The sequence below is a fragment of the Taudactylus pleione genome, unplaced genomic scaffold (genome assembly GCF_031769625.1).
Source record: "Taudactylus pleione unplaced genomic scaffold, aTauple2 ptg000040l, whole genome shotgun sequence".
NCBI classification, from domain to species: domain Eukaryota; kingdom Metazoa; phylum Chordata; class Amphibia; order Anura; family Myobatrachidae; genus Taudactylus; species Taudactylus pleione.
The window spans coordinates 17,520,545-17,536,288 of NW_028284442.1; the positions used below are offsets into that span (position 1 = coordinate 17,520,545).

A 15,744-nucleotide genomic window follows, 5' to 3' on the forward strand; every position below is an offset into this window, starting at 1 on the left:
TGCTAGGTAGGGTTCATAGCGCTGCGGTTTGTTTTGCCATATAAGGACTCTGTTTAACCTGTAAAGTTATATTTGGCTCCCATTTCTATTAAACAATTTTGCTCATACTATGGTGTTTTGATCTACACAGGCGACAGGCCTTTAATTTCATGTAGAAATTGAGCCCTCAATTTGGTGGTCACCTAAGATCACCCTTCTTCAATAGCCATATTGTTTATACAGTCATTAGTTTGATTCAGTTCCACTGTTTTGATCTCAGATTTATTAGTGATCATTCAAATTAGTTATTACCGATTAGTATATCATCAGATTTTAATTTCAAGTTTAATACTGTTTTCCTGTAGTCAATTTTTTTCTCTTCAAAATTCAGAATACAATGTTATTTTATTCATTCTTGGTACAGTGAAGCTCATACACTCAGCATTTCTTTTCCAATTTTATGGTGGTTTCTCTTATAAGGGATCCAGCTATCCCTTTTTGGAACAGCAGGTTGATGTGCAATTTATTAGGGATATAATTATCGTCACGTTTTAGCTGTGCACCAGATTGTGCTCATCATTTGCTCCCATTCAGACTTTCATACTCTCACAGGATCTAATTCTAGCTTTTTTTTTTTTTTTTTTAAATATCTTTTTATTGAACAGCAATAAAACAATTATACAGTGCACAATCCAAGAATTAAATAAAATAAAATTATCTGATAAACGACTAGTCTGTTTCTTGGAACAAACAATATACAAACTACTGTTAATCTTTTCAAACTTTTTTGGAAAATAGTACAAATATAGGCCCTCATTCAGAGCCGCACGCAAGCGGGCGCACGTACGTTAGGCGTACGTACAAAAATATTTAAATTCAATGGCTCGCTCGTATTTTCGTTACCATCTAAAATTCCTCCCTAAACTCTGACGACCCCTCCTCTAACTAACGAGCGTACGAAATAGCGAACGTACATCTCCGAAATGGCTTGAAAGGAACGCACGCACAAGTATAAACAGGAAGTGGCCTTGTCAGATGTCGATTACCTGCTCCTTTATTCTGCCTACCTCCATCAATCGTATCATGCCAATCAATGTATCAATTAGCTTAATTGTTTGTTTTTTTTCAACACAATGCAAGAAACTTTACTCTTGTCTGTGTTTGTGTTTACCCGCAGAATACGTACGGATGAAACATTCGCTTGTATTGTTTAAAAAACATGTGAACCACAATTAAACAATTGTACTATTGCTGTGTATCCCCGCATATTTCCCTGGGTTCATTTCTTTATTTAAATTTGCTTACGCATGTCACTGCATCAAGCCTATCCTAACTCTCCAGAGATTTCTGGCCCTGTCGAACACATGACTCATACACTAACCAATAAAATTGCTCCTGTTAATTTCCAAAATACATTAGCCAATCAGAAAATTTTTACACACTTTATCAAAAATGATTTTTAAGAAAAACACCATTGCCATCATGAGAGCCTCCGCATTCACCAGGCGTGAGCTGCTGGTGCTTACGGAGGTCATGGATCGCCGGATCACCAGCCAGCCAGAACCCATGACCAACCGGCAGAAGCGCTCCGCGTATGCGGAGGTACGGTCCCGCCTGCGGTCCTTTGGATCACGCCGCAACATCGGGCAGCTGGAGCGCAGGTGGTCCGACCTGCAACGGCGAACGCCCCGCTTGCTGGCATGCTTTCGCATGCAGATCCTGGCAAGTAAGTGTTATGTATTGTGGTTTTAATGTTTGTGTTTGTGGGGCAAACTGCGTGTGCATGTTTTCCTGTCTGTTTTATTTATTATTTGTACTCATATCTGCGTCTGCATGTTTTCCTGTCTGTTCTATTTATTATTTGTACTCATATCTGCGTCTGCATGTTTTCCTGTCTGTTCTATTTATTATTTGTACTCATATCTGCGTGTGCATGTTTTCCTGTCTGTTCTATTTATTATTTGTACTCATATCTGCGTGTGCATGTTTTCCTGTCTGTTCTATTTATTATTTGTACTCATATCTGCGTGTGCATGTTTTCCTGTCTGTTCTATTTATTATTTGTACTCATATCTGCGTGTGCATGTTTTCCTGTCTGTTCTATTTATTATTTGTACTCATATCTGCGTGTGCATGTTTTCCTGTCTGTTCTATTTATTATTTGTACTCATATCTGCGTGTGCATGTTTTCCTGTCTGTTCTATTTATTATTTGTACTCATATCTGCGTCTGCATGTTTTCCTGTCTGTTCTATTTATTATTTGTACTCATATCTGCGTCTGCATGTTTTCCCTCTTTTTATGAATTTTTAATTCTACTGCTATTTTTTTTGGTTTTTTTTTTTTTTTTTTTTTTTTGGTTTGTTTGGCCGGATTTGTCCATAAACTAAACGCAATTTATTTGACATATTTTAGGGGGACAGCCAAGACTCCGCCGTCAACGTCGGCGTTCCCGCCCACTCTCCCCAACCCCCAGCCAACACTCCACCCCAAATCTTTCGCCTATTCCCCACTCCTCCCCATCCTTCCCAGACCCTCTCCCGAAAATGTCGGGACTCCTTCCCCTCCGTCCCACTTCCCCCTCTCCTCCACCCACCCCTCTTCCAATTACCCCCTCCCCGGAGTCCTGCATAACTCCGCCCCATTCTTTGGGGAATGACGGATCCTCCAAGGAGGATCATGGAGGTTTTGCCGGAGCTCCCGATTTGTTTCCCGGTTTGTTTTTTATTATTATTTTTTAAAGCACAAACTGTTTGTATGTAATCATGTGTCGTGCCTTTCTTCGTGTTTTTGTGGCTTGACTTTTGTGGATTGTGAAGGTTTGCCTTTACCTCTTCCTGGTGATTTAAGCATACACATATCATACCTGTGGGAATTTGTACCTAGGCCTTGTATTTTTGCCAGCCCACCCTTTTTATTTATGTTTTTGGGTTTAGGAGTGATTAGTTTTTTAATTAATGTTTTTCTGTGGAGTCCCTATTGTTGTATTAACCCACACACTTTTCTCACCCACAGAGGAACAGAGGCGTCGGCAAGAGGTGGCGGATGTTGTGGGGCAGATGCGCCACCATGTAATCGGCCTTCTGGTGGCCCTCGACCGGCTGTCTGGCCTCCTTCGGCATTAGTTTTTTTTTTTTGGTTGTATTTTCCCAATAAAATTTTAAAGACAAATATACGTTGTGGCTCATTTTTAAAAACCAAAACCAAGATAGTTTAGCCTGACATAAGTTCCTGCAAGGATTTCCCTTTTTTAAAAGTTAGATTGTGTTTTGTCTTTGTATGTCAAACAGACACCAGAAACACATAACAGTAACAATGTAATTTCCCTTTTTGGGTGTAGTGTCAATTTCAGATTTCTAAATTTTCCAGGTTCCTACTTGGTGCGCAAGCTGCTTAGGCCAATCTTACAAATCCCAAGGTTGGGCCAGGCTTCCTTTTGGTGTGGATTGGAAAGCTGAAAACATATTTCAGTTTTGCTCATCTGGCGTCAGTACTGGTTTACCCCTTAGTCAAATGTAACTTGTGTTAACCGGGTTACACTTGCTGTTAACGTCCCAAAAAAGGAAGACTATTTCACTCTTCAAACATTTATTCACCACATAACAGAGAAAACAAAGTGGTCACTCCCAAAAAAAATACACACTGATAAATTCAAAGACAACACATACCAAGAAAAAAATAAATAAAAACACAAAATCAAGAACTGGTTGACGAAGGACCATGCCAACATGATTCCACAAACATGGCGTTGCGATATGGGTTCCAGAATATATGCCCAAAAGGACCAGATCCAGGTTTGGTAAGGGTAGCAGGAAGTAGTGAGCGTTGGAGTGCCAAAGATTATGTGAACAAACAGAAGATGGTGAGAAAATTAAAAATAAATTAGATGTTTGCCAAAAAAAACAAACACATTAGGTATAAACACTGGAGTTTTGAACAAACTTACCTAAAAAATCTGGCCACCACATCATCGCGTATGGCCCCCCCACATACTGACCTTCGACCAACCTCGGGGGGGCCATCCTCAGGTAAGGCATCCTCTGGCTGCATTGGGACACCACTCCTTATGGCAATGTTGTGAAATATCCCACACAGGACCACAATTTTAGACACCATATCCGGCACATACATGAGCTCGCCACCAGAGCGGTGGAGGCATCTGAATCGGCCTTTTAAAAGGCCGATACAGCGCTCCACCACTTGCCTGGTGGCTGTAAGTGCGGAATTATACGCACTTTGTGGCCCTGGTGTGGGAGCCAAATAAGGAGTGAGCAGCCAGGACATGCAAGGGTATCCACTGTCTCCTGTGAACAAAAATAGACCACATCAGGAACACTGTGTATCAAGCTTAACATTGTTATGTACTAAAGGTCTCCACTTACCCAGAAGCCACGCATCACCAGCTTGTAGGTTGGTTAATTTCTGCCATATCCCTGATTGCCGGATGACGAAGGAGTCATGAGCACTTCCGGGTAATTTAGCATTCAGGGACAGGATCTGGAGGGAGGCATCACATACCACCATTACATTCAGGGAGTGATAGTGTTTCCTGTTTCTAAATATGGCCTCCAGCCGTGCTGGAGGCTGAAGTGGTATGTGAGTACCATCCACAACCCCTATGATGTGTGGGAAGCCAGCTATTTGGTAAAAATTGGCCTTGGCCACACTAAGGGCACCCATATCCAAAGGCATTTTAATAAAATGATGGAGGTGCTTGAAAAGTGCCTCCATCACTGCCCTCAGGATCCGGGAAAAGGAGGATTGGGAGATGCCCGCCACTATTCCGACCGTTGTTTGAAACGATCCTGAGGCACAGAAATGTAACACTGCCATAAATTGCGTCAGTGGTGGTATTGCTGTTGGACTGTCAATTTGCCGCTCAAGATCACTTTCTATTAATGAGAGAGTGTCTATGATGATTTTGGGAGGTAGACGGTAGCGTCTTAAAACCTCATCATCGGGCATTCCAAAAAGGGTGACACGTGTTCGAAATATCTGTGGCCTTGCATGCCTACGATGCCTACGCCTGGGACGAGTTTGAGGTTGGTCGTCTTCCGGGAGCAGGGCCAGAACAATTCGCCCCAGATCTACCTGAAATTCAAAGTTTACAATGTAAGGCTTTTGACCCACCCCAAAAGTAAGAAAAAACAACTTAGCTTTCTGATACCATCCATAGCTGCTTACATGCCGGGGTATTGTCATGATACGTATAAACTGTAAAAAAGGCAACAATGAGACGTTAAAAATTTAAAGGGATTTTTTTTGGGTTAAAAATTGTTGCAAGCCAACACAGAAAATAACGGAAAAACACATTTGGACATCGATGAAAACTACATTGCACACCGTACGTCAAATAGGGTTCAAATGGACCCAAAAAATGGAAAAGGGAAAAGCAAAACTGGATTATATGATGAATAAGCCGTCAAAAATGCGGTAAATTATTCGCAAATGCAAGTCACTACACCAACAGTCAAAAATGCAGTAATTCATTCGCAAATGCAAGGCGCTACACCAACAGTCAAAAATGCCGTAATTCATTCGCAAATGCAAGGCGCTACACCAACAGTCAAAAATGCAGTAATTCATTCGCAAATGCAAGTCACTACACCAACAGTCAAAAATGCAGTAATTCATTCGCAAATGCAAGGCGCTACACCAACAGTCAAAAATGCCGTAATTCATTCGCAAATGCAAGACAAAAAATGGACTTACCCAACTCGAATATATAAGATGTCCTCAAAAAACTTCTTTGGGTCCGAAAACCAAAAAAAACTAAAAAAGATGAAATGAGTGTTAAACAAATTAACTAACCACAAAACAGAAGAATACACCAATTGGCCACAAATTTGAATGCACAAAACTTACCAAATCAGGAAAGGATGTTGAAAAAATGAAAAAAATGCGAACGGAAAAACCAAATAAATGTAGCAAAAACAAACAAAAAAACAACTCTCCAAAATCCTCCAAACGCAACCAACCAACCAAATCCAAACCACTTAACCAACAACACTCCAACAACCCCACCTCGAATCCACACACACCAAGCCATAAATAGTGTTTATTTTCCCGCACAAATTAAGGATGAATCATAGGGACGCACAATCAATGATGCGGCCGCAAACTAACGACGCATGTATAAATACGTCACGAAATCACATAGAATTTCTGGATGATTTCATGCTGGAAGCAGAGACATGGCTTCAAACCAGGGAAACAATGGTCAAAATTGCGGCGGTAAGGCCTTCATGCATTTTGTGTCAATGAGTATTTTAAAACATAATATTGTGCAAGTTGTGAAGTGGCAAAATCTGCATATTTACCCAAATAGGTGAGGAGGATGACATGGAAGAGACTGCTGGCCCCAGTCAACCCGCCAAAGCTGCAAAAAAAAAAAGGCAGCCACATTTCACAAGCAAGGAGATGGAGGTTTTGATCCAGAAGTGCGTGGACATCCTGCCCCAGGCAGCCAGGAATATGAGCCAAAGCCAGAAGTGGAGAATGTGGGAGGAGGTCGCCGTTGCTGTCAATAGGGTGGGTGATTATGTCCGTCTAGCCCGGGATGTCAAACGGCGGTAAGTAAACACTTTCCCATCCTATAAACAAACCCCATTGTAAAAAAAAGGATAATGGTTCCAAATTCATTCCACAGATGGGCAGACTTCAAATATCGTCTAAAACAAAAACTTGCCGACAGGGCTAGGCATGCAAGGGGGACAGGTGGGGGTCCCACCCCTGTGTCATTGGAGTTGACAGACTTAGAAGAGATGGCACAGGGGTGTGTGCAGGCTGTGGAGGTGTTTGGCGTGTCCAACATGGATACGGACATGCCAGACTTTGCGGCTCCTCATGTTGGCCAAGGTAAGTCTTGTGATGTCACCAACTCAGAAATGCTATTGTGCCAATATGTAGATTCTAATGTGAGTCTTTTCTCCAATTTCCTAACAGAGACAGAGGCGGATGAGTCTGCTCCAGAGGGGAGCCTTGGCCGCAGAATTTCTGCTGACTCTGCAGGGGAGGAACCAGTACATCCGGCTGAGGACCCTGCAGAAGCCAGTCCAGGGCGTGCCCCCTCGCAGGCAGTGGGCCTCCTCACAGAACTCAATTTTAAATCTGATTGCCATACGGAGATTCTGCAGAGGATGGACGCCAGTCTGATACGGGTGGCTGAGGCCCTGGAGCAAAATGCTGCGGCCAACGTGACCATTGCTCAGGCCCTGGCGGAAAATACCAGGGCCAACATCCGCATCGCCGATGCCCTGGAGCAGCTCGTTCGCCAGCACATGGTGGAGCCGACCTCCCTTCCTGCCGGAACATCCAGATCCTCTACCTCTGGCACAACATCAGGCAATCCTCCAAATGTGCCTAGCCCTGTGCCTAGTCCAGAGGCCACAACATCTGCCTCTGGACAGGCCAGCCCGATGGCATCCCGGACCCGGTCTGGCGCCCACCCTCACCCAGCCAAACGGGCGAGAAAACGGTGACAGCAATGGCGACTTTTCCCACTTTCCTTCTGTGCTTGGCTCATATTCCTTTCTGGTCAAAACTTCCCTCTCCTTTCTTGTGAAATGTTTTTAAATTTTGTATTTACGATTATGTTAGTAGTTATGTTTTGTTTTTTTTTTTATCAAATATCTTGGCCACAAAAAAAGGCAATACAATATTATTGCAATTTGTTTGTGTGTAAACAATAAATTTAAAAAAAAAAAACTGACATTGTATTGTGACATTATTGTACAAATGGGTTACATTTAATCCTGGCCTTAAACGCAAAAAATGACCCTCTTTTGTTAAAAAAAAGGCCTCTTTAAGGAACGTTTAAAAAAACACATAGCGATGCAAATTCCACAGTAAACCAAAAAAAAGGGGAGCTAATTAAAAGATGATGACATTATTTTTACAATAGGCCATAACCACCAAATTGTGGCCAAAATAAAAGCCCAAAAATGTACGCTAATTGATTATGTAATCATGACATTAGCAGCTCTGATTTCCATCTGCGTACGCTTTTGTGCTATCCCAATAAACTGCTTTCCAAACACATACCAAGCCGGATTTCAATCCAACACTAATTACTTTACTGACCAGCCGCGATTAATCGCTGCACCATCGTGGAGTCCCGGGACGGAGGAGAAGGCCATCGCCAATGTGGTCGAGTAATCCTGACCCTAAGCTGTGCGAGCATTTTGAAGGGAAAGCGGATGTTTCAGTGACGTATGAGACGGTCCGAACACATTTGACGTTCGCATCTGCTAATGTATGTACGCCCCAAAAACGCTTCGCCACGCCTGCGTTTTGTCATCTCCACCCCCGTCAACACCCAAAAACGCCCTGTTCTGTCAATCACATTTGACATGTCACTTCCTGTACGCTATTTTAGGAACGAGAGAAAAAAAGCTCGCAATCTGCCGTACGCACATGCGCGGTGTAACACCGACGCATGCGCGGTTAGTCAACATCGGAACGCAACGAGCGTACTGTTGTTAACGTGCGGCTCTGAATGAGGGCCATAGATTGAAATTATGTCAAAGTACAAAGAAACAAAGTACTTGAATATAATATAATGTAGAAAATTACAAAATTACAAATACTGTATAAAAAAATCGATATAGTACACCGTATAGAAATGCAAGTAAATATACAATCAATGTCACTCAAACTATGCAACTTATAGAGCCAGTGTAAGCAGCAATTGAATTTTGAGTTAACCAATTATCACATCAACTTCGGTATATCAGTCAATCGTTGCGTCAATATAATCTACATCAATGCAGAATTATATTAGAAAAAGGGGGAGAGTTAGAATAAAATGATAAAAGAAACAGAAGAAGAAAGAAAGGTGAAATAGAGGGGGAATCACTGACAAAAGGTGAGAGATACCTTGTCTGGGGGGATTCACAGAGAGCTACATATAAATAGCAACAATAGGGGCATTTTAAGTGATATTTCTTAGCATAAACCATTCCGTGTGATCAAAGACTTTCCATATGTTATTCCGAATCTGGACCGGTAAACATTGTATGTATGGTTCCCATTTTTTGGAAAAAATCCGTACCCCTCTTTCGATGTTAAAGATAGCCATACGTCTCTCCGCATAAATTACCTCCAGCAGCGCAATTTTCCATTCCATTAGTGTAGGTGCTGATTTTGAGATGCAGTAATTAAGGATAAGTTGTTTAGCTACTGTAACCATGACTCTCAGAGCAGGTTTCCATGGGCCCAAGGAGGACTCAGACTCCCATATTGAAAATTCTGCGAAAATAAGAGCTGCCGCATTTTTGGACAATTTAAGATGTATTGTATTATTTAGATAACACAAAATTTTATTCCAAAATCTATGGATCTTTCTGCAGTACCAGAGGTTATGCGAGAGAGAGGCATTAGAGCAGTCACATTTCACACAATTTCCCTCCTCCAGTGGCACAAAATGTCTCAGTTGGGCCGGGGACATATATGTACGATTTAAAATTCTAAGATGAATTTCTTGAAGTCTCGCTGACTTAAGACAGGGTAAAACACGATCCAGATTCGCAACAAATGGCTCCAAGTCACATAATTCGGGTATCTCTGTGTGCCAAGCTTCCGCAACTGGTGCCCAAGCATGTATAGGAATTTCAATCAGGTATTTATATAAATGAGCTATTCTGAATTTGGTTGAGCGACATAAGAGTAGAATGCGACCCATTGTATCTGTGTTAACTGAGATCCATAAAGGATTATCTAAGGATTGAATGAAATGACGTACTTGTAGAAACATAAAAAATTGTGTACGAGGGATGTCATATTTATCCTGTAATTGTACAAAGGAGAGCAAATTGCCACCCGGATCAAATACATCTTTGATGGACATGATTCCCTTTTGATTCCACATTTTAAAAAGAGGAATGTCAAGTGAAGGGGGAAAACAGGGATTACCCCATAAGGGGATGTACGGGGATGAAAAAGGATTTTTCCCCAAATGTGTATTGACCTTCAACCACGTAGTGTAAGTGTCCCAGAATAAAATATTAGAACAAAATATCTTAGGAATGTGTATTTTAGGGGTGTGTAACAAGGCTGCTGGGGCATATGGGTGAAATAATGCTTCCTCCAAGTCAGGATTAGTATAGTGATCGGTATGTAATAACCAATCAGTTATATATCGGAATATGGCAGCTTTTGCAAATGCAGAGATGCTTGGGATGCTCAGCCCTCCATTTTTTTTCAGTAGGTAAGCTCGGGAACGCGGCATTCTGGGTTTCTTGTACTGCCAAATGAATTTAAAAAAGATCTGCGTAAACTTCAGTACATCCGCTCTTGTTAAAGTAATGGGTAAAGTTTGTAAAAGATAGGCTAGTTTCGGGAACACCACACTCTTTATTACAGTTACTCGTCCGAGTAGAGAGAGTTTAAGATCTTTCCAATTCTGGAGTTGGGAGTTTAATCTATTTAGCAATGGAGAGAAATTAAAAGCATATAGAGAGGATAATTGAGCTGGTATAAATATACCTAAGTATTTTAATTTATGTGTTGCAATTGTGAAAAGAGAGGCTATGTGGGGATGTGTAGCTAAAAAAGTAGCTGCATCAATAGGGAGCAACTCAGATTTACTCACATTGATGCGATAACCTGCAAATGATCCAAATGTGGTAATTAGATCCAGAAGTGTAGGGATGGATCGTAGGGGATCAGATATAAAAAGCATCATATCGTCTGCAAATAAAGACAATTTACATGTTTGGTTTCTGATAGTAATACCCTTTACCTCCGTTTCCTGTCTTATTGCTATCGCCAATGGCTCTAGCGCAATTGCAAACAAAAGTGGAGAAAGCGGGCAACCCTGTCTCGTCCCTCTCTGTGTACAGAATACAGGTGACAAATATCTATTAGTGAGAATCTGAGTAAGGGGAGAAGTATATAAGGATCGTATGATCTCAACAAAAAGGGCGGGCATACCAAACCGACGCAGAGGTTCAAACAGGTGATCCCAGGTTACCAGATCAAACGCTTTTTCTGCGTCTAAAGACAACAAGAACCGGGGATCACCCGTCTCGCCCATATGCAGAGACTGCAGCACCGTAAGGACTTTCCTAATGTTTGTGACAGAATTTCTGCCACAAATAAACCCGGTTTGGTCCGGGTGTATGATAGACAGGAGAATCAACTTCAACCGCTCTGCTAAAATTTTTGCCAATAATTTATAGTCTACGTTAAGTAGAGAAATGGGTCTATATGATGAAGGCAAAAGGGGGTCTCTACCTGACTTCGGCAGAACTTTTATAATGGCCGAATTAAAATAGTGAGGGATTATTTTACTATCCATTATGGAGTTAAATACATTAGTTAAAGTCTCTGTGATTTGGGGACGTAATATTTTGAAAAACTCCCCACTCAGACCATCTGGGCCTGGGGCCTTGAACGTCTTGAGAGATTTAACAGCCTGATCTACCTCTTCATGTGTAATTTTGCCAATCAATATATCAGCCTGTACAGATGAAATCTGTGGCAGGGTGTGTGATTCCCAAAAAGCCTCCTTTTTAGTGATATCTATTGGGTCTTGGGAATAGAGGTTTTGGTAGTAACGGAAAAAAATATTCGCGCTATCTTTGCCATTGTATTGTATGGCAGAGCTTTCATCTTTGAGAGCTGCAATATTATTATGTGGCTTGGTACCTCTCAGCATGTTTGATAGGAGTCGGCTAGGTTTGTTGCCGTATCGAAAGAAATGTAATTTACCTGAGTATACATATTTATCATCCATTTGAGTGAGGATTTGATCAAAGTGTAACTTGCACTCACCATATGCGGCTCTAGTCACCGGTGAGGGTGAAACTCTTAGAGCTTGAAATGCGGATGTTAAGGCCGTCTGTGCCGATCTATAAGTGGCGTCTTGTTCAGCCTTATATTTTGTCATAAAGGAGATAATTTCCCCCCTAATCACCGCCTTAGCAGTTTGCCAATATAAACCTGGGTTATCTTTATGTATTTGGTTGTTCATTTCGTAATTGGCCCAAGCAGACTCTAGCATTGACTTAAATTTAAGGGATGAGGCTAATTTTGCCGGAAATCGCCATTGGGAGTATGAACCCAAAAGGAATTTCCCCTGTACATCCACCCACACCGGCGCATGATCCGAAATAGCTATAGTTTCAATCGATGTATCGATAATCATTGGGGATATTGAGTTAGATAAGTAAAAATAATCAAGCCTAGAAAAGGCGTTATGAGTGGCTGAGTAGTACGTGTATTCCAGATCAGTGGGGTGTCTCATTCTCCACACATCTAATAAATTCAATTCTTTGGCTATATAATTTAAACCTATTTTTGGTTGTTTGGGGGAGGAATGAGAGAAAGTTTTCCTATCTAAGGTTGGGGAAGCGACCAGATTGAAATCACCCCCTAATATAATCTTAGAATCTGCAAAAGAATATAATTTGTTAATCAATCCTAGGAAAAAAGATTTATCATATATATTGGGACCATAGACATTACACAAACAATATCTAGTGCCGTCTAGCGTGACATCCATAAGAATGTATCGGCCTTCTTGGTCTACATCAGAGGAATGAATATCGAATTGAATACCCTTGCGTATTAGGATTACCACTCCACGTGACTTAGAACCAAATGATGATGACGCCAATACCTGGTGGTGCAGTGTGTTTAGCTTGGCGTGTTCTGTGGGAGTTAAATGGGTCTCCTGTAAATAAGTGATATCGGATTTAAGCTTATTAAGATATGTCAATATGCGCTTTCTTTTCACTGGTGAGTGAATCCCCCTGACATTCCAGGTGCAAAACCTAAGGTGGGAATGCATCACAAGGTGTGGAAATTAGGTAATGCAAATAGTAAAAAAGTGTAGTATAAATGTTAATATACTCCCCATAATACCGGTTGGTGCTAGGTAGGTTCATAATAATATGAATGTCGGCTCTAGTATAAGTCATAAATAAGCTATGAAGGGCATGAGCTTCGTGATTCATACAGTATAAAGAAACAAATAAACAAATGGACATAGACATAAAAAGAAAATAAAGATAGACGCTTATATGCAGAGATTGCGAATCAAATGCAAACATATAACCAAAACTATAGTCATTGATCTCAGCCTATTGAAAAGAAAAAAAAAAAGACAATAGTATTAATAATAACTATAAAGCAACGTCACAAGTATATATGTAATTATAATCCTAAATCAGATTATAAACATATTTTTGAAGAAAAGGGTAAAACCTGGTAAAGGCATCAAAATAGGTATGGGACATCTTCCCGTAATCAATCATTATGATCCATCGTGGAGGGGTCCGAGGACTCTTTTACTTCATTAAGGAAAGCTTGGGCGTCAGCAACTTCTGTGAAATCTTTAGGGCCTTGAGATGAGAAAATGCGAAGTCTAGCTGGGAATAAGAGCGCGAAGCGAGTCCCTGATTGGATGAGCTGAGAGCAGACAGGGGACATATTTCTGCGTGCTCTGGCAACCTCCGCGGAGTAGTCCTGGAACAAGAGTATACGTTGGCCATCCCACTGAAGAGGGCCCTTCTGTCGAGCAGTTGACCATATCAGATCCTTGTGACGAAAATTTAAGCACTTGAAGATAACAGCTCTAGGTCGTGAGATGTTAGAATCGCGAAAAGGACCTAATCTATGTGCTCGTTCTATCTCAAAATTATTCAGTTCAGCCGAGATGCCGAGTAGCTCAGGGAGATCGGTTTGAAGAAATTTAGTGAGATCGTTGCCTTTAATCGTTTCCTTAAGACCCAGAAGTCGCAGGTTGTTGCGTCTGGACCTATTTTCCAGATCGTCTACCTTGGATAGTAATTGTTGTTGAGTGGTCGACATGGTAGCAACTTGTTGTTTTAGTTCCGAAAGTTCATGAAAGTTGACTCCGATCCTGTTTTCATTTTCACGCACTTGTTGTGAGACAGAAGACATTTGCGTCTTAATATCCGCCAGTGCCCCCATGAATTTATCCGCTTGGTTTTGCAGTAGTGGTTCCACTGTTTCTTTAATGGCTCTAACTATCTCTGCATATGAGAGAGGAGCAGGAACCGGGCCCATTGTGTTATGGGTAGTAGCGGGTTCGGAACTATGTGTATGTGGCATGTTTTCCACAGAGTCTGTAGGTTGATCTGTACGTTTGCTACTACCCCTGGCTCGATTTGCCTTGGGGGTGGGCTGTGGAGCCATGAACTTATCCATGTAGAGATTGGTCCTAATTTTCACCAGGTTATGATAATACTGAGGAGTGTGTTGCTTAGAAATGGCTGTGATCACAGACAGGAGATCCTTTACATTTCAAATAATTGTGAAGTAACTTGAAAAATAGGGCTGGAGCACCATCTGGTGGTAGAAGCTGGTACTGTAACTATTCCCCAGAGTAAAGGATATGTACATAAATATTGCCAAATTTATCATCAGCTATAGCTGGGGATTCAAAAGAAGTATAGAGTTGCAAGACTTCTGTTTATAAGCAGCTGCACGTTCTCCAGTATAGGGCTTTAACTGGTAACACACAGTACCTTGTCTCCTGTATATGCAGTGTCTGCAAAATGGCGCCGTCTGTAAAAGGACCTTGAAGGGAGCCAGCGTCTGCCTTCTGCAATTATGATATGCGGTCGCGGGGACCCGTCCAGCGGCGTCCCCGTGTGTTCCCCTCGCTGCTTGCGCCCACCAGCTGACTGTCTGTGAGCCAGCATCGCGGGGTTTGGCAGTGGACCAGGCGCGATGCAGGAGCCGGGAGGCGAGGGCCGGAACCCAGCACCACGCACCGCGTCTGCAGTAGGCCGCGAGGTCCGGCAGCCCGAGTCCGGGAACCAGGATCCCGCTAGGCAATGGGAACACCCGCCTTGGGGGCAGAGATGGCTTGTGGCGGTAGGAGAGCCAAGAAGCACCGCGCACGGCCGGAGGGACTGGATCAGCAGGCTCAGTCGTAACGGAGCCCCAACTCCATGCAGCTTTCCTCCTCGGCTTCCTAATTCTAGCTTTAATAGCACGGACTGTTGAGCCAGACACTCAGAAGAGCAGTGCTACTGTAAGCTAGGTCAGTGAAATTCAGACATGCTTCATGCCATTCACTACAAAGTATGTTGAAGATTGGTGCTAAATTATTATCTCTCTCAGGAGATCGGTTTACCAGTATTGGAGAATGAACAGGGGGAAAAGTGGCAGACAACGGATAGGGTTAGATGCTTTAAAAGTTATGTTGTGCAATCTAAACCAGCTTCCGCTCCACCAATTAATTAATAGATAATACAAAAAGTATACAAGTCAATGGGCAAGCAAACCTCCATGGGGTGAAAGCCACATGCTTATAGATGTGTAGCCTTATCTTAGGCCTCTAAGGCAAATATGTAATCAGATGAGATCTGGTAGGCATCAGTAGGTCTTCAGGGTGTACATGATTTCCTGATGTTAAGGTGGATGTAAAGGTAGTTTGTATTGAATGTAGTCGGCCCATATTCAATTCTCCACTATATTCAGCGGTGCACATTGCGGTAGAATACTGTATGCCAACACAGAGTATTTTCTCGGGCACCTCTATGAGTTGCAATGAAAAATATGCAATGCTGATGGTTGCAAAATGCCACCGTTCCAACAGCACTTCACCATCTTGAATCACCCCTTAAAAAAGAAATACATTATTGATCACAGATTATGTTTTGAACTCTAGGTAATACCAAAGTACTGTCCTGCAGTGTTAAAGGTTGACATGTGATGGGCAGGCAAAAGGGAAATTGTATTAATTTCCGTAACTTCTTTTTGCTGGCTACACCTTTGTCGGCCAACCTCC

General features: G+C 42.0%; 2 protein-coding genes across 6 annotated transcripts in view; one reads left to right on the plus strand and one right to left on the minus strand.

Annotated features, from left to right (window-relative positions):
* Positions 1-15,744, plus strand: part of PLEKHG7 (pleckstrin homology and RhoGEF domain containing G7) — a 181,960-nt gene that overhangs the window by 165,033 nt on the left and 1,183 nt on the right. The window lies entirely within an intron of this gene.
* The window catches only part of EEA1 (early endosome antigen 1), a 179,039-nt gene that overhangs the window by 27,250 nt on the left and 136,045 nt on the right, over positions 1-15,744 (minus strand). The gene's annotated exons all lie outside the window — the stretch shown is intronic.